Here is a 16,509-nt window from a genome sequence, read left to right as displayed (position 1 = left end):
AGTTGCTCTTCTATCAGCTTGAATCAGTCGGCCCATTCTCCTCTGACCTCTAGCATCAACAAGGCATTTTCGCCCACAGGACTGCCGCATACTGGATGTTTTTCCCTTTTCACACCATTCTATGTAAACCCTAGAAATGGTTGTGCGTGAAAATCCCAGTAACTGAGCAGATTGTGAAATACTCAGACCGGCCCGTCTGGCACCAACAACCATGCCACGCTCAAAATTGCTTAAATCACCTTTCTTTCCCATTCTGACATTCAGTTTGGAGTTCAGGAGATTGTCTTGACCAGGACCACACCCCTAAATGCATTAAAGCAACTGCCATGTGATTGGTTGATTAGATAATTGCATTAATGAGAAGTTGAACAGGTGTTCCTAATAATCCTTTAGGTGAGTGTATATATATAATAAGGAATGATTGTTTCAAAACTTTTGACACACACTCACACACACTGTGTGTATGTGTATATATAATATAATATTGTCATATTTGGAAACATTGTGATATCCAACTTCAAACAGTTAATTAATTGCCATGGTACCTTACAAACTCCAGGAACAGACTATCCAGGCTGGCTATAGGGGTGTTGCTGACTGTCGAGACAATGTCGTATTGATCATTTGAAATAGTTTACTAGAAAAGTTTCTGGTATAGAAATGTATTTATGAAGTAAAAAGGAGCCTCATCGGCTATTGCAGCATTTGAGCCAACTATTTGAGGTGGCGCTTTAGTACAGTGTTTGCACCCCTATTCGTTTGAATTTCAGCTGCCTTCTGTAGTATCCTCCTCTTTCCAGCACAGCGCAGTAAAGCAGCTGCAGGTCGATCGCTGAAGTCATTCACAGAAAAGGGATACTGCACAGGAGAGATACACAAAGCGGAGACTGCGGTTTATGCGTTACGTTTTATATACAACAGTTTACTCCTGCGGAAGGACATCAAAAGGTAAAAACAAAATTCTAAATGCAATTGTCGGAGCCACCTGTGCGTCTAGTTATTATGATAGAATCCGCCCGAATGTTCTTTGATATTGTGAAGTACTTTTAGAACTTTTGTTGTCCAAAGTTATGTGGCCAAATCATAAAATACTTTGGCAATTCGTAGCTCAGACTGGAGATGTGATTTGGCAAGTGTGATGCCCGTGAGTCCATCATTTTGGTGTATATATTATTCATTCATATATTTCAGCGATTTACTGGGTTTGTGTGATTCACTCAATTTCGTTAAGACATTTTGAGAAAATAAAAATATAGGTTCTAGTTTCAATTTTATTCACTTTGCTTTTATAGACCAAATGGTTGGCACTTATAATATAACTGATTTATAAGAGCATTTTCTCTCTAAATTGTGATAACATGACCGGTACTGGGAGTGTTGTATTTTACAGTCTAAGAAACGTAAATAATATATAGTCGGTGTGAATATGCTATATGAACAGAGTAGGCTACTCAGTACAGTAGACTGGATTTCTACATTTCTTTATCCTGACTTGGATTTACTCGCAGCTCACGTTCTGTCCAGGATCCGAGGAATTTTGCTTAAGGATTGAAATATTCACAATCGCAAACTACCAATCAAATACTGTTTCACTCTCCAGTTTAATCGTGTTGCATACTGGGATTTATGTCTAGAAGGTCAATTTTGCTTTCGACCAAAAACCATCGTTTGCAGAGGGTTTGTGAAAAAAAAAAAAAAAAACTCAAAGAACGTGGAAGGAACGATTTAACGTTATCTAAGCGACAAATAACCTTGTGTTTTTGCGAAACTTTATTTCACAGAAAAGTAGCCAATCAAAAGAAAAGATAGCAATTAAAAATTGATAGGCCTATAGCCTATATATAATTTATTTTTTTATAGATTTTAGTTTAATAAGACAGCTAATTATAGTGAATGTATGTCAATATATATGACGGTCATATTCAGCGAATTAAAGAAAAGTGTTGTTTTCTGTTATTCTATTACATATGCACACATCAGCAGACAGTTCTCTGATATTTTAGGACACGTTGTAGCTAAGACCTTTAATATTGGTCAAAACATATTATTTATATGACTCACTTGATAACACTTCGTGAATAATAAGCTGCTAGACAGTTTTATCTCGTTCATTTGCCGCCTTTTACATATTTTCAAAAAGTTATAATCTGTGCCGTGTTTTTGTTAGACACATCGGTTTGTTACTCAACTGTCTATCCTGCAGTTTAAAAATCTGTCCGTTTTGAAGCTTGATCATGCTAGTTTTCTTTTGCCACGATGCGTTTGAATCGAAATGATGACATTTGATGTTTGTGCAGATCAATTTTGCTTGTGCAGGTGCACAAAACACAGACTGCAGCGCTGGTTCAATAACGGTAGGGGGCAGTGTCGAGTCTTGTAGCCGCTGTACAATGACAAAAGCAATGGCTCATGTTAGGCCAGAAAAGCCAATGCAAGAAAATGTTCCTGTTGGTCTAACACAGTTTAAATCAGGGTTTCTCGATCCTGGAGAGCTGCCTTCCTGTAGAGTTTAGCTATAACTCTGAACAAACATGCTTGACGCAGCTAATCATTGTAATTTGGTTCACTTTAAATGTACAGTCTATAGGTGTGTTGGAGTATGGTTGGAACTAACCCATGCAGGGTTATCATTCCTTTTTCATAAAAACTTTGATTAAAATTAAATTTAAACCTTGATTTGACATTGTTGGCTCAGTAGGCATAATTGATTGTTCACTTTGATGTCAAAGTGAACAAGCTTTAGTAGATCAGTATGTGTAAGTTTATACGCTCTCCTAGGGCAGCACCACACTTTGGCATACAGTATACCTTTACGACTGATCATAGTTTGGAAAATGCTTTACCTTGTCTATTGCTGCTTCATTACTGGCAAAGTAGACTTGAAAGTAAAATAATTATGGATCCAGGTGCAGTATTCGCTAAAGAAACATGCATTGGTCCGGTGGGAAACATGGATAGAGCTTGCTTTGAAATTGCTTTGAATTTTGTATAGACCCAATTTCTTCCTTGATTAAGGTAAAGTTAAAAATAAAACTATAATCTTTTATCTCCTATTATTTTAACCTGAGACCTCATTGTCTTTTATTTAATGTGAGAGTTAATTAGGTCTGCTGAATGATGTGTAGCTTTAGTGTCCTCGGGGCGGCTCTGAGATATATTTCCTATGGCTTAACCATTCACTTATTCTAGCCTGGCACCGTCCATCCACTTAATCTTATTCAAACACCACTCACCGTGATGCACCGATCAGCTACAACATTAAAACCCACCTGCCTTATATTATTTAGGTCCCCATCGTGCTGCTAAAACAGTGCCAACCTGCCTCTAAGAATTGCATTCCTAGATGCTGTTCTTCTCAGCTCAATTTTACAGCGTGGTTATCTAAGTTACCGTATACTTTGTCAGATTCAAACCAGTCTGGCTATTCTCTGTTGACCTCTCTCATCATCCAGGCATTTCCGTCTACAGAGCTGCTGCTCACTGGATGTTTTTTGTTTTTGGCATTCTGAGTAAATCCTAGAGACTGTTGTGTGTGAATATCCCAGGAGGTCAGCAGTTACAGAAATACTCTAACCAGCCCATCTGGCACCAACAATCATGCAACAGTCCAAATCACTGAGATCACATTTTTCCACATTCTGATGGTTGATGTGAATGTTAACTGAAGCTCTTGACCCATGTCTGCATGATATTATGCACTGCTGCCACATAACTGGCTGATTAGATAATCACAAGGATGATTGTGGTGACAATTGTGGTGAGAAAAGTAGAATTTCAGAATGATATTCTGAGATAAAGGTTTGAGCTGTTTTGGCTGTACAAGGGGGGCACAATATTAGGCAGGTGGTTTTAATGTTGTGGCTGATCTTTATATTTACCTTGATGCCTCTTGGAACAGCATATATATGTTGAATTTGTTTAGCCAAGACTCTCTTGAAGTGCAATCACGCACATGACTCAAGCATGTCTATTGTTTATTAATGATGTTGATGGTTCCCATAGGTGCATGTTTTCAGCATCAAGTCCAAGAGAAGAAAAAAGAAAATCTAAAGGGGGTCCTTATAGTCATATTATGACTCACTCGCAAGGGCCTGACACTCCACAGTAGATTGTCATCATTCATGTGGGATGAAGGATTTTAAGTCCGGATCTATTGTGTTTGTTTACGACCGCCTGAGGCTACTTGTGAACGTCTCTCTCAACCAAAGAGTTCATTTGTTTACAGGTCCACTAAAGGCTTTTGTGAATGAGTATTAATATTCATATAGCCCCCCCCACCACCACCACCATTACTGCTTGTGCCGGTTGATTAATTTGTTTTCGTAGTGCATGAGGCCTCTTTTCACATGTAAAGTAGGTTTTCTTCTATAATGATGTTATGAGATCTTGTCAGTTTAAAACAAGTCTGCGCAGTAAAGACTCTTTGAAAGCGCTCATTAAGTACTCTCAAGTCCATGTCTGGGCATCGGCTACAAGCATCCATAGTGATTGACTTCTATAGAAACAAAACCTGATAACAAAAGGGGATCAGATCAATTGCATCTGATATCAGCATAAATAATTTTTAATTTTTGTTAACCGAGTAGCCCTTATCAAAGATTCTGTGGTGCAAATATTTAAGATGTGCCATCTGAATTATTTCTGATGCTGAGCCATCGTTTGAGAGCGGACAGGGTAAATAAAAGTTTAATGGGACAGAACTTGATCTGTCTGGCAGTAGATATGACTGTGGGGAATAGAGTGACAATGCCAAGTGTACTTCTGCCCTTTAGCAGGTTTAGTGATGTAACTGAGCTTAAAGACAAGTCATAGACTCTAGGTGTAAAGCCAGCAAACTTGGAAAAAGTTCCCTTTGAGGTTTCTGTCTGCTGATAATACAGTTTTAAACCTTAAAGAGACAGTTCACCCAAAAATAATTTGCTCACCCTCTTGTTCTATATGGATTTTTTAATTCCATGGAACACAATAGGAGATGTTAGGCAGTGTGTTAATCTCAGCCACCGTTTACATTGATAATATTTTCCATACATTGAAAGAGAATAAAGACTGAGGCTGTCATTGAACTTGTGCTTCTGTGTTCCATCATACAAGTATTGAACAACATGAGAGTGAGTAATGACAGAATTTAAATTTTCTAGTGAACTATCCCTTTAATTTTGCACTATGTAAAAGCATTTTAATATATTTTCACTTCGTAGGGCACCCAAATATTGCCTTGATTAATTATCCAAATTATATAATCCATAATAGCTAAATTGCTAATGTTACAGCTAATGTGCATGCGTGCCTGACTGTCTAAGTAAAGTAAGTTAAAGACCCATCCATGAGTCAACATTCGGTTTCTACAAAACCCTCTTTCTTATCACTTTTTAACATTTGGGGGAGAAACGGCATGGTTAGCTCTTTCATGTGAATCTTGATCCATGAAAACGTCAGTCTAGCAGTCAGTCCTTTGTGTTTCAAAGCACTTTAGAAAAGTGTAAGGTAACTGAGTGGGTCCCAGCCCTGCTCGCAGCTCGTAAACTAACCTGTCTGACCTGACACTTTGCTCAAGTCTTTTTACCACATTTACAGACAGGTTCACAGACAGCCTTTTCTCTGAGGGATAGCTCACCCAAAAATGAAAATTCTGTCATAATTTCTTCACCCATACATTGTTCCAAATAGGGCTGAAACATTAGCACGTTATCGACAACGGCGACAATAAAAAAAAATGTTGACAAAAATGTTCATTATCGAATAGTCGTTTGATCTCATTTAGCGTAACATGAGATCACATTAAACTCAAACGATGGTGCACGAGTGCAGCACTGCAGATCGCGGCTGACTGAGGAGAGGAAGAATTACACAGATCACAGTCCAGATGCACTCTAAACTTTCCAAACAGCTTCAGCTTATGTAGATTGCAAAGTACAAGGGAATTATACAAAAATAACTAAAGTCAATACAGAAGCACTCTCGTGGAATAAGTGGAGTCGGAGCTCTTTAAAGGAAACACCCCTGTGTTACATCTTAAATGCAGTTTTAATGCGTTATAGCTTTATTAAAGTTAAAATAATATGGTAGCAGGTCATGTAATAAACTACAAACTCTGAAACTGGCATTTCTCTGTGCAATCAGTGCCTCTTCTTTGAGTTGTGCGAATGCCCTGATCTAAGGAGGAGAGATTGAAACTGCACCCGGCTGATGCACAGTCGTGGGGACGCATTTACAGGGTCTTTAAAAGGGAAGGATCTTGTGATGTTCTCTATTTTGATGCCTTGATTGGTGTGAATTGCCTCTTAATGAATACCTTCATTACTATTCTTGCTATCAAGGGGTAGAACAGAAGGAGTTTGGTGGTTGTTGGCTTCTTCACAAGAATACTGTAGGAACGTCCTTCTAGCTTTTGTTTGTCAAGGGGGAAGGGATATGTGGTGGGATGAATTAAATGTAGTATTCCAAAATGGGGGCGGGTAATCTTTCTTTTCATTCAGTTTTGACAAACCATGGGTGCACATTGTTTTCAAATGTACAACTGCCCATCTGAATGTCTGAAACCTGGTGTAGATGGATGGCTGCACACTACTGTGATATGTAATCTGTGATATGGCTGAGCTACTTACTGTCTGCAGCCCTAATTGATATTCGATGTGATTGAAGGCACTCAAATTGGGTCTTGTCAACAAGGTTTTTTTTTAGAATGTCTTACAGAGAGATGACAGCTGAAATAATGAAACAAATAATTAAGCCCTGGAACCGACAATTATGTCTTATGTTGTCATGGAGATGTTTCTACACAAATGAAGCGAAACACATTGCTCACTCTTGTGGCTTCTAATTAAATGAATGCTATACTTTGTTAATCGTACTGTTTCCACAATTGAAAAATGACTGCCTTAGCAGGCTGAAAGTTCTTGTCAACTTCTGAAGTGACTCAAACGGATGGCAAAATGTCTTTAATAAATATAAAAGTGTCTAGGTACTGTATGTTTCTTTTCTAATTCATTGGTTGTATGTTTCTTCAAGATCTCACTTGTTTGTTTGTCATTTGTCATAGTGAATAGTGTCTTGTGGTGCTTGTCATTTAATATTTGTAAAGCTGGTTTTCTCCACCCTGCATTCAAAGGAAGGATGCAGTTGTGTTTAAGCAGACGTGAAGGCATGCATCTTTCCTTCGGTATTGTTCACTCGGAGGCTTCAATAAGGAGACGGGGAAAAGGGTTGGGACCAAAATGCTCCCACAGTTGATTTGCCCATTGTGGGGGAGGAACACTATTCCCATTGATGGTGTTGTTGGTGAAGCCCCCAAAAGCTGGAAAAAAGGGGGCCCATTCAATGCAATGGGTGACCTTGCACAGCTATGGGAGATGGGTGTTAGTGCTTTTGTAGAGCATGGTGGGAACATTGTCCCCGTTCTAGTGATTTAATACCCCAGATCCAAGACACTTTGCTATCTCTGGTGTTTATATCACAAGTGTAAAAGAGAATTCCGTTGAGTTCTATCATAGAGAGACACAAACTCATTCCTCTCTGGCAGAAAAAGGTGAATGACTATTTTGTGGTCATAAGATCTGTGCTGCCTTATAGATAGTCCAGCATCAGTGTCTGGGAGTATGCTATTTATGTAAATTTGTTAGTTGCGTGACATAGGCTGGGTGATTTAATCGTATATCGACGATATCTTACAAAGAACTGATGTCGATTGCGACACTCAGTTGACTGACGATTAACGACTATCTGGAAATGGCAAAACCATGGATCTGGGAAGTCGGCAAATATATTAATCGGTAGCCCTGGTTGTGAAACTAACACCTACCACCACCAAATGCGATGAGGCTGAATCCAGTTCAGAAGCTCCTTGTCCAAATGTATTTCAAGTGCAGTTAATTTTGCTCATCTACCCACAACAGGCAGGCGACCTGACCTAACATGCATTGTGAACGTAACTCTGTAGGATAAGTAATCTATATCTTTGTATTAAAGAAACAAAGATGAAAGTAAGAAATCATAAAATAATACAAGACACGTTCACCTTGAACCTGATGTAGTTTTCTTTTCTTTAGGCAGCATTAACTGTATAAACAAAACGCAATGCAAACAAAAATTAGATAAGAACACACATGTAGCAGCATTATATTGGGAACACAAGGAATTGATTAGGCTTTATTATTATTATCTTTACATTTATAATTGTCTTTATTTATTAATCCGTTGGCTATTTGTAATTTTCCACCTGTTGTCGTTGATGGATATTGCGTGATGGCAATTGCAGCCTTTGGAGATGGTGAATGTTTAGATATGGGGAGGTGGTTATATATAAGATTGATTTTTTTTTTTTAAATTTTTTTTTTTTGATCACTTCGTTATTTTAATTGCTTTTTTCGTTTAGTTCAAAGAGCAATTTGAATTTAGAAATGTCTTTTTGTTTATGTTTTTCATGTTTAAATAAATTACTAAAATTTTTAAAGCAAAATCAATAAAAGAAAAATCAAATCACCGACCCTCGGCTCTCACGTGTTGTAGAGATGAGGCAAGAGAGCGGGATCAAAGTGCAGCTATACTTTAATTGACAATGACAAGGTGAGGATACACAGAAGATGATGACTTGGGCTACAAAACAAGACAGTCATTAAGTTTACATAAACTATGCAACAACAAACAAGAACTGACAATGATGGAACTGAACAAGGTATAAAAACACAAGGTGCTGATGAGGGAATGGAGAGCAGGTGGCTGTAATGAGGAACAGATGGCAGTGATGAGAGCAGTACATTCTGGGAAAGCGTAGTCCGGGGGAAACGGAAGACAAGGGACGAAAACTATTTCAAAATAAGAGTCCTTGGAAACACGTTGACAGTGACCGTGATATTGGCAGGGCGGTTGACTATATAATCATATAACACAATATTTTTTTATTATAACATTTTTTGCATATCACCCTAGACAGTTGTTTTTTTTTTTTTTTTTTTTTTTTCTTCGCTTTTCCAGTAAGAAGCTGTGGTTTTATATTGTATAATATTGCACACTATGAGCTAAGGTAATAATAATACACGCTCCCCTAGAGTGTCTATCTTTCTCTGTCCTATGTACCATTGAGAAGTCTGATTCATTTATTGAATCGTTTCATACAGATGTTCATTTACATGAACTGGTTGAAAACAGAACTGGCTGAAAACAGACCAATCACACTCTTTGGCAACAATGGGTTGTAAGTTCTACTACTGAAATTGGTCTGTAATTACCAAAATGTGATTCACTGCACCCAGTGGCTGAAGCTGTAAGTTTTGTTGAATGTGTGGGCACATGTGAGCTCCAGTATCTGGATGAGATGTCTACAATATTGCTCTAAAAACAAGTTATATTTTAGATGTTACATTTAGCCTACTAGATTCTGCATATATTTAAAATAACACCCCCTTAAATCCCTTCAATGTACTTTAGTTAGCTACTCTTTATTAGAAGCTTGTAGTGTGGTTAATTACTTTTAGCTTGATTTCAGTTTATTTACTTTAAATTATGATTTGCTTGTAGCTTGGAAAGCAACAGATCCAAAGAAGCTTCACCAACACTGTTCAGCATATCTCGTTGGCTGCACCACTTAGAAATAATAAAGAATCCGAGTAGATCTACGAGCAACAAGATTATGCTACTGTTATTGTCTGCCATTGACAAAGTCAATGCTCAACGCTTTACTATGAGAGTGCTGAGATGCAAGGGAAACAATGTTTAACTAGACTAGAGATTCAAATTGAGTTATTGACTTTTCTAGTTCAGTTAATGTCTAATTGAAATATGTGAATCTTTTCATACTGCGTATAAAATTACACATGTGGATTGACCACTGTCACTCATTGTTGATGACAATCCATTGAGAATCTTAAATCAGTTGTGCCAACACTGGATTATTTTTTTATCACAACCTCTAAAAGCAACAGAGAAATCAATTTCATTCAGCTTGGCTCAATAAAAAGAGAGGTTATTTAGTTTCACAATTCTTTCATCTTCTGGCAGACAGTCATTTTCAGAACTGTATGAACTCTGTTATTGAATTTTGATAGGTAATTTGAAAAGGGCATAATAGGCCTGAGCGTTTCCAAAATGTGGATGTGAATGGAATGCCTTTCTGATTCAGAATGACCATGTAAATGCTGGCTGTAAAATGAGATATTAATTGCTCTTTGCTTTCAGTCACTTTTGAATACAGCAAAAAGAATGGACAAAAGGCCTCGGAATGGAAAAAGCCGCCAGAGTCACTTATCAGGTGCTTTTAAGATGCATACTGTGGTTCGAACTTCTTATCTCTCTGAACTGATCTTCCTCTTGGGGCCTCGGCTCAGTTTCAGACATTTTCTCCAATATAAAGATCTCAGTCTAACAGCTAGGCCTATGTCAAGTAAGTTCAGACCACATTCATGTTCTGGTTGTAATATTGTAGGCCAACCCTGTCCATTCCATAGCACTTGCTAATACACTAACAAAAACTTTATTTATGGTCTTGAATGTGCAGTGTGATTGGAGGCCATTTCTATAGGGATAAGAATTAGCTCACTGTTGAGGCACTAAGGTCTGTCTCAAATGCATCGACAGACCAAAACCTTGTTTCACAGTGATTAATGTCAATCCATATCAACACAGAAGATCTAGGGGCCATACTGTCCTGACGATTAATGCTAATCCTGCATTCATCAGTGGACAGACATGTTTGTTTATTCTTAGTTATGTTTGATATTGATGCAGTTTATAAAATGTGTTGGAAATCTGGAGGCTTGGCTAGTTTCTCAGCAAGCAAAAAGAGGTTGGGGGGAAAAAAAAAGCTCTTTTGTGTGAAGACAATAATCTAATGTTGCCATGTCATTTTAAGCGATTGGCTTCTCGCCATGTGTTCTTAAACGAAAAGCGCTCACATCTGTGAATGGCAGGTGGAGTAGTGGTTAGTGCTCAACCAGATCTGGTGTAAATTGTTTTTTCTATGAAATTACAATAATTGTGGGCAAAGAAGATACATGAGCTTTCTAAGAGGTGACCTATCCCCAATTTCAATTTTATGTCCTTGCAAGGTAATGAGTAATGTCGGGATCTGAATATTATCTTTGAGTTGGTATGGTTTTCTGCTTAACAGCTTTTCCTAAAACACTTTTGAGATCACCTGTAATGAGGATTTATGGGCAAAATCCATCAACATTGATGGATGACTTTGTTCTTGGTTTACCATTAGTCAAGTATGGCTTACAAAAATAACCCATTTGAAAATTAATTCCAGTTAATTCCTTCAGTTGTCACTTTACTGCTTTTCTTTTTTGCTCAAGGCATTTGTGTTGAGCCACATATTGCTTCAACAAAACATGCCACGGTGTTGCAAAATATTAATTTATGATAATTGGATGCCACTCGCTGAATTGTACATACATCATAGTGAGGCTACATGACAACAGTGTAGCACACTATCGCTTGAAACATTTGTCGTTGTATACTGCATTCCATTTATTTTTAAATTTTTTTAAGTAAACGTGAAATGGTTTTCGCAACCCATTTTAGTTCTGTAATTTGATATTTGAAACCGAATATTCAATTAAAATATAAAAATATAACTTGATGCTCTCCATTGAGAATTGATTGGATTGTGATAAGTATTCCTAGATGACACGTGGCTGTACATAGGAGAATTTGGTGAAATCAGTTGAAAAGAGAAGGCATTACAGAGGCGGAGCAAGTTAATTCATCTAAATGAAAGATTCCAAACACATACATTTTTTTTTTTTTTTGGAACCAATGAATCATTCACAGGACAACAAGGAATGTGTATTAAAGGGATAGTTCACCCAAAAATGAAAATTCTCTCATCTTTCACTCACCCTCATGCCATTCCAGATCTGTATGATTCCCACTACAAAACACAAATTATGATTTTTTTAGAAGAATATCTCAGCTCTGTAGGCCCATACAATGCAAGTGAAGGAGTGCCAAAATGTTGACACTCCAAAAAGCACATAAATGCATTAGTGTTTCAGTAGTCTGTACGATATCAGAGAAATTTCACTGTTCTCGATACCAGTTTTGATACCACAGCAAAAATATGCTAATATGATAATGACACACCAGTTGAGTTATTTTTTATAATTTAATAATTATTTGAATAATTATTATTTTCCAGAACATTTTAAAGTTTAATTTAATTTCATCATCAAAATGGTGTCTTGGCAATTAATTCTTAAAACTTTTAACAAGTGAAAGTAAAACTTTTCATTTTTGCTTGCTTAATTACTATATTATTATTACTGCAGTGAATATAACATTTTACTATAAAGTTGTAATATATTTCCATCACAATTTCTTCAATTTCAGGCATCTAACTTTTATTATAAATCTTGCTTTTATTATGATGAGTGTTTTTTGCCAGAAGCTTCACTTGTCTGTATAAACGGTTTGCATCACAGTGCAGTGTGATCATTGAAGACTTTAAGTCATGTCTGAAATCTCATCTCTTTTCACTGGCCTTTGAGTCTGTCTGACAAATGAAATGTAGGACACAGTTTTGAAGTGTTTGTGTTTTAGACTACTGGTGTTTGTGTATGTGGTATTTTTGAAATGTTATGTTTAAAATGTTATTACTTTGAAGCACTTTGGTCAACTCTGTTGTTTTAAATGCTAAATAAATAAAGTTTAGATGGAATGAAAGCACATGCTGTGATTTAATTATGTAAATATATAGTCTACATGTTATACACACTTTACAGTGGATTGGTGCTTTTCTCTGTCATCTGATACAACGTGAAAGATTCTCAGTGTCTGTGGAGTTTCCAGTGTATGAGTGGTCAGATTTATACATTAATTTAAATTAGGCAACTCATCACCACTAAGATTGCAGCCTTCAGCTGTTTAATAAAAACACACTAGGACGTCACCACTTTAATTTGAGTGTAAAAGGAGGAGCACGCATTCAAAATAAGCCTGTGAGCATTTTAAAGCTGTTGTGTGTCAGTCATATATTGTGCACTGTTACCGGACAGAGACGGTGCCCGGTACTGCAAAAACACTGGTATCATTAAATCTTTTTTAGTACCGGTATTTTTGACAACATTAAAAGGCATAAAAGCATCATCCAGTGTTTTAATCTATATCTTCAGAAGTGATAAGTTTGGTGTTGGTGAGGAAAATATCAGATGAAATAAAGTCCTTCACAGTAAATGATGAGAGAATTTACATTTTTGGGTGAACTACTCCTTTAAGAAAGTAAATGCGGTCCATTTTTATTTGACATTATAGTAGTAGGCAGTGCAAAATTTACAGTATGCATAAAGCAATATACTAGAATTCCATTCCAAACATAGCAAATGTCAGGATAAACAGGGGAACCAGAGTAATGCAAAAACTAATCACGGTAGTGATCACACTTGTTACCGGTACATTAATCATACACAAGAATCCAGATGCTTTGGGATTTTCCTACACTTCCTGTAAAATTAATTTCCTTGTAATAAAAAATGCCAATTATTACTGCCCCTTACCTCATTAATTTGCAACCTTAAGTGCAACTTGCCACAACTCACTGTCCACCCTGACTAGCTTCTCATCTTTAGGGAAGGTGGCAAGCACAGCAACACATCCAACAAAAAGAAGTGCCACACTAGCACACTTGTGTAAATCAGGATAGCAAAATGTTGGATTTTTTAAAGTAAAATATGTCTGCTTTCAGACCTCCCCTTGAAACAGTGGAGTGCTATGCCTTGCACAAGGGCCCCATTGAAAGCATCCCAAGAGGGGTGTTGTTAAGGTTTTGGGGGGGGGGGGCACAGACCTGCAAGCCAATGCATTCTGAAATTCAAAGGTCCATGGAGATGAAGAAAGGACCCTCTGGGACAGCAGTGGATAACGGGTTCAGTCAATCAGTAAATCCAGGCAATATGTTTCTAGAGGACAATGAACCAGAAAAAGAATAAAAAATCAATATGGTGAGTGAAATGTATTGTAGGACCTTCAGACCCATCTTGTTATTGAATTTTTCTTTATGATTAAAGGAAATGCTGAAAAACATATGAAATGGTTTCATCTTTCCATTTATTCGATCTCTAAGATGGGATAAAAGGATAAGAGAGTATGGTAGAATCTGTCATGTTTATGTGGGCATGACATATTGATAGGATATTGGTCAAAGCGAACTAGATCTGCAACTATACTGCTGCTGCAGAACAATAGTAGACTTGCTGCTGCTAGAACATGATATACACCGACACTGAGTTAACCATGTGAACATTCTGCTGCCACAACACATTTAGAAAAACACAAGACTTTGCTGCTTCAAAATTAGACATAAATACAATCCCCATGTAGCAGATCTACTGTAGATATGTGGAGGTGGAGGGTTTTAGAGAACTCTTGCAGCTCATTCTTGTATACTGAGATAATTGACATGTTTGACCAAGAGAGAGTATACAAAATGTTTGGTTTCTTAGTTACATATCAAAGGACCTATCAGCTTATGTCATGTCAGCCATCACATTGACGTATTACATGTGAGAGAGCTGAATGTCTGTGAATGTTGAATTAACTGTGAATGTTCATGCATCATTCACAGTTAAATGCCTGAACTCTGCTATTTAACTTCGTTAGGGTATACATTTATATTTGCACTTATTTAAAGAAATGTTCCTGGTTCAATACAAGTTAAGCTAAACCGACAGCACTTACAAAAATGGCACTTACAATGAAAGTAAATATGGCCAGTACACAAACATTAAAATTCACTTCGTTTTAAAAGTAAGCAAAGTAAGATGTAAACATTCAACATGTTAATATGATTTTAGTGTGATAAATCAGGGATTTACCCAGAGACAAACTGGCCTTCGGGAGAACCGGGTTGGCCGGCCACGAATTTGGGCCGCAATATGCCAACGTTGGCCCCGATAAGCTGAAGGGCTGCGAAATGGTGACGCAAATGCAGAATGTGACAGCACATTGCTACAACCCTGACCACTCAAGACAACTTGACACCGCTGTGTGTCACTATAATATTCTGTGTGTATTTTAACATTTATGGACCGGCTTCTTTCACTTCCAATTCAAGTGTCTGACTGTAACCTCGGTTTTTGCCTTTCTTTTAAGTTAAGTATTATTGGGGGCCTAGGTAGCTCAGCGAGTATTGATGCTGACTCCCACCCCTGAAGTCGCAAGTTTGAATCCAGGGCATGCTAAGTGACTCCAGCCAGGTCTATTAAGCAACCAAATTGCCCCATTTGCTAGGGAGGGTAGAGTCACATGAGGTAACCACCTCGTTGTCGTGATTAGTGGTTCTTGCTCTCAATGGGGCAGGAGAGCAGCATGAGCCTCCACGCGCTGGGAGTCTCCGCTGTGTCATGCACAGTGAGCCACGTGATAAGATGTGTGGATTGATGGTCTCAGAAGCGAGGCAACTGAGACTTGCACCACCCAATTGAGGTGAGTAACCATGCCACCATGAGGACCTACTAAGTAGTGGGAATTGGGCCTTCCAATTTGGGAAAAAAGGGGATTGTCACGAACCCCGCTCCCTCGCGCCGCCCCTTCGAGCTTCCTCACACATGCACACTATCTCCCTTCTCACACACGCGCACTCCATCGTGCTTACTCGCTCGTTCCGCCCCCTTCGAGTTCTGACGCTCGCATTGCTCGCTCGAGCCCTCACGCCCACTATGCTTCCCCTAGCTCTCTTGCTCATAAACTATCTCCTCCCTCTGGCGCACTCGCCTCAATCAGCCTGAACATTATGACCACCTGCACTCACGCACTTCCAATCCCTACACATTAGTTTCACCTGCACTCGTCTCGTCACCTTCATTGTTCACACCTGCACTCGCCCCTATATAACTCACTATCCTTTCGTTTGTTTGGGGTTGGTTATTGTATTTAGTTCCCCGTGTCTTGACCCCCGCTAGTCTCACCTAGTTTTGACCTCCCTACTCGTTACCTTTTTAGCTTGCCAGCTCCCTAGTTGTTAACTGTTTTCCCGTCCTCTACCCTCTTGTTATTGTTATTCTGATTACCCCGGCTTCGACCCCCTTGCTTTCCGTGACCACTCTATTTGCTATTGCCCTTTTGTTATATCCTCGTTCCCCGGCTCTCGACTCTACGCTTTCCCTGACCATTCTCCACCTGGATTTTCCTTACTGTACCTTCGCCTGCTCTTTATTTAATAAAAGCAGTTTGTTGACTTACATTGTGACTGTCTCATCTTGTGTGTGTGTGTGTGTCCGGGTTACAGAATAACCAACCACATACCGTTGACAGTCACAATGCCCCGCGCTAAGGATTCGCACAGCTCACTAGAGCGGAGATACACATCGCATTCAGCGTGAGGAGCTACTATTTGGAAACTCGACCAAGCGCTCGCGGCCCAGGGGCAGCAGGTATGTACTATGTCTGGTTTATTTCACCCTGTCTCACCTGTGTCTGCCCCTGAGCCCGTCGATGCTCTCCACGCATCCGCGAGCGGCGTATGCTCTTCATCCCCGGAGAGGTTTTATGGCTCTTCGGACGCTGACCAAGGGTTTTCTA

At 38.5% G+C, this 16,509-nt stretch overlaps 1 protein-coding gene across 5 annotated transcripts in view; it reads left to right on the top strand.

Annotated features, from left to right (window-relative positions):
* The first annotated feature begins 837 nt into the window (after positions 1-837).
* LOC127658534 (semaphorin-5B-like) overlaps positions 838-16,509 on the top strand; it is a 182,561-nt gene continuing 166,889 nt past the window's right edge. For 4 of the 5 annotated variants that reach the window (XM_052147870.1, XM_052147871.1, XM_052147866.1 and 1 more), the window contains exon 1: positions 853-948. The gene's annotated coding sequence lies outside the window, so the exon portion shown is untranslated. Of the gene's footprint in view, positions 949-16,509 lie in introns of all 5 variants that reach the window. The other variant, XM_052147869.1, reaches the window with a different exon arrangement.

Source organism: Xyrauchen texanus, chromosome 18, assembly GCF_025860055.1.
Source record: "Xyrauchen texanus isolate HMW12.3.18 chromosome 18, RBS_HiC_50CHRs, whole genome shotgun sequence".
NCBI lineage: Eukaryota > Metazoa > Chordata > Actinopteri > Cypriniformes > Catostomidae > Xyrauchen > Xyrauchen texanus.
This window is presented reverse-complemented; position numbering and strand designations above follow the sequence as displayed.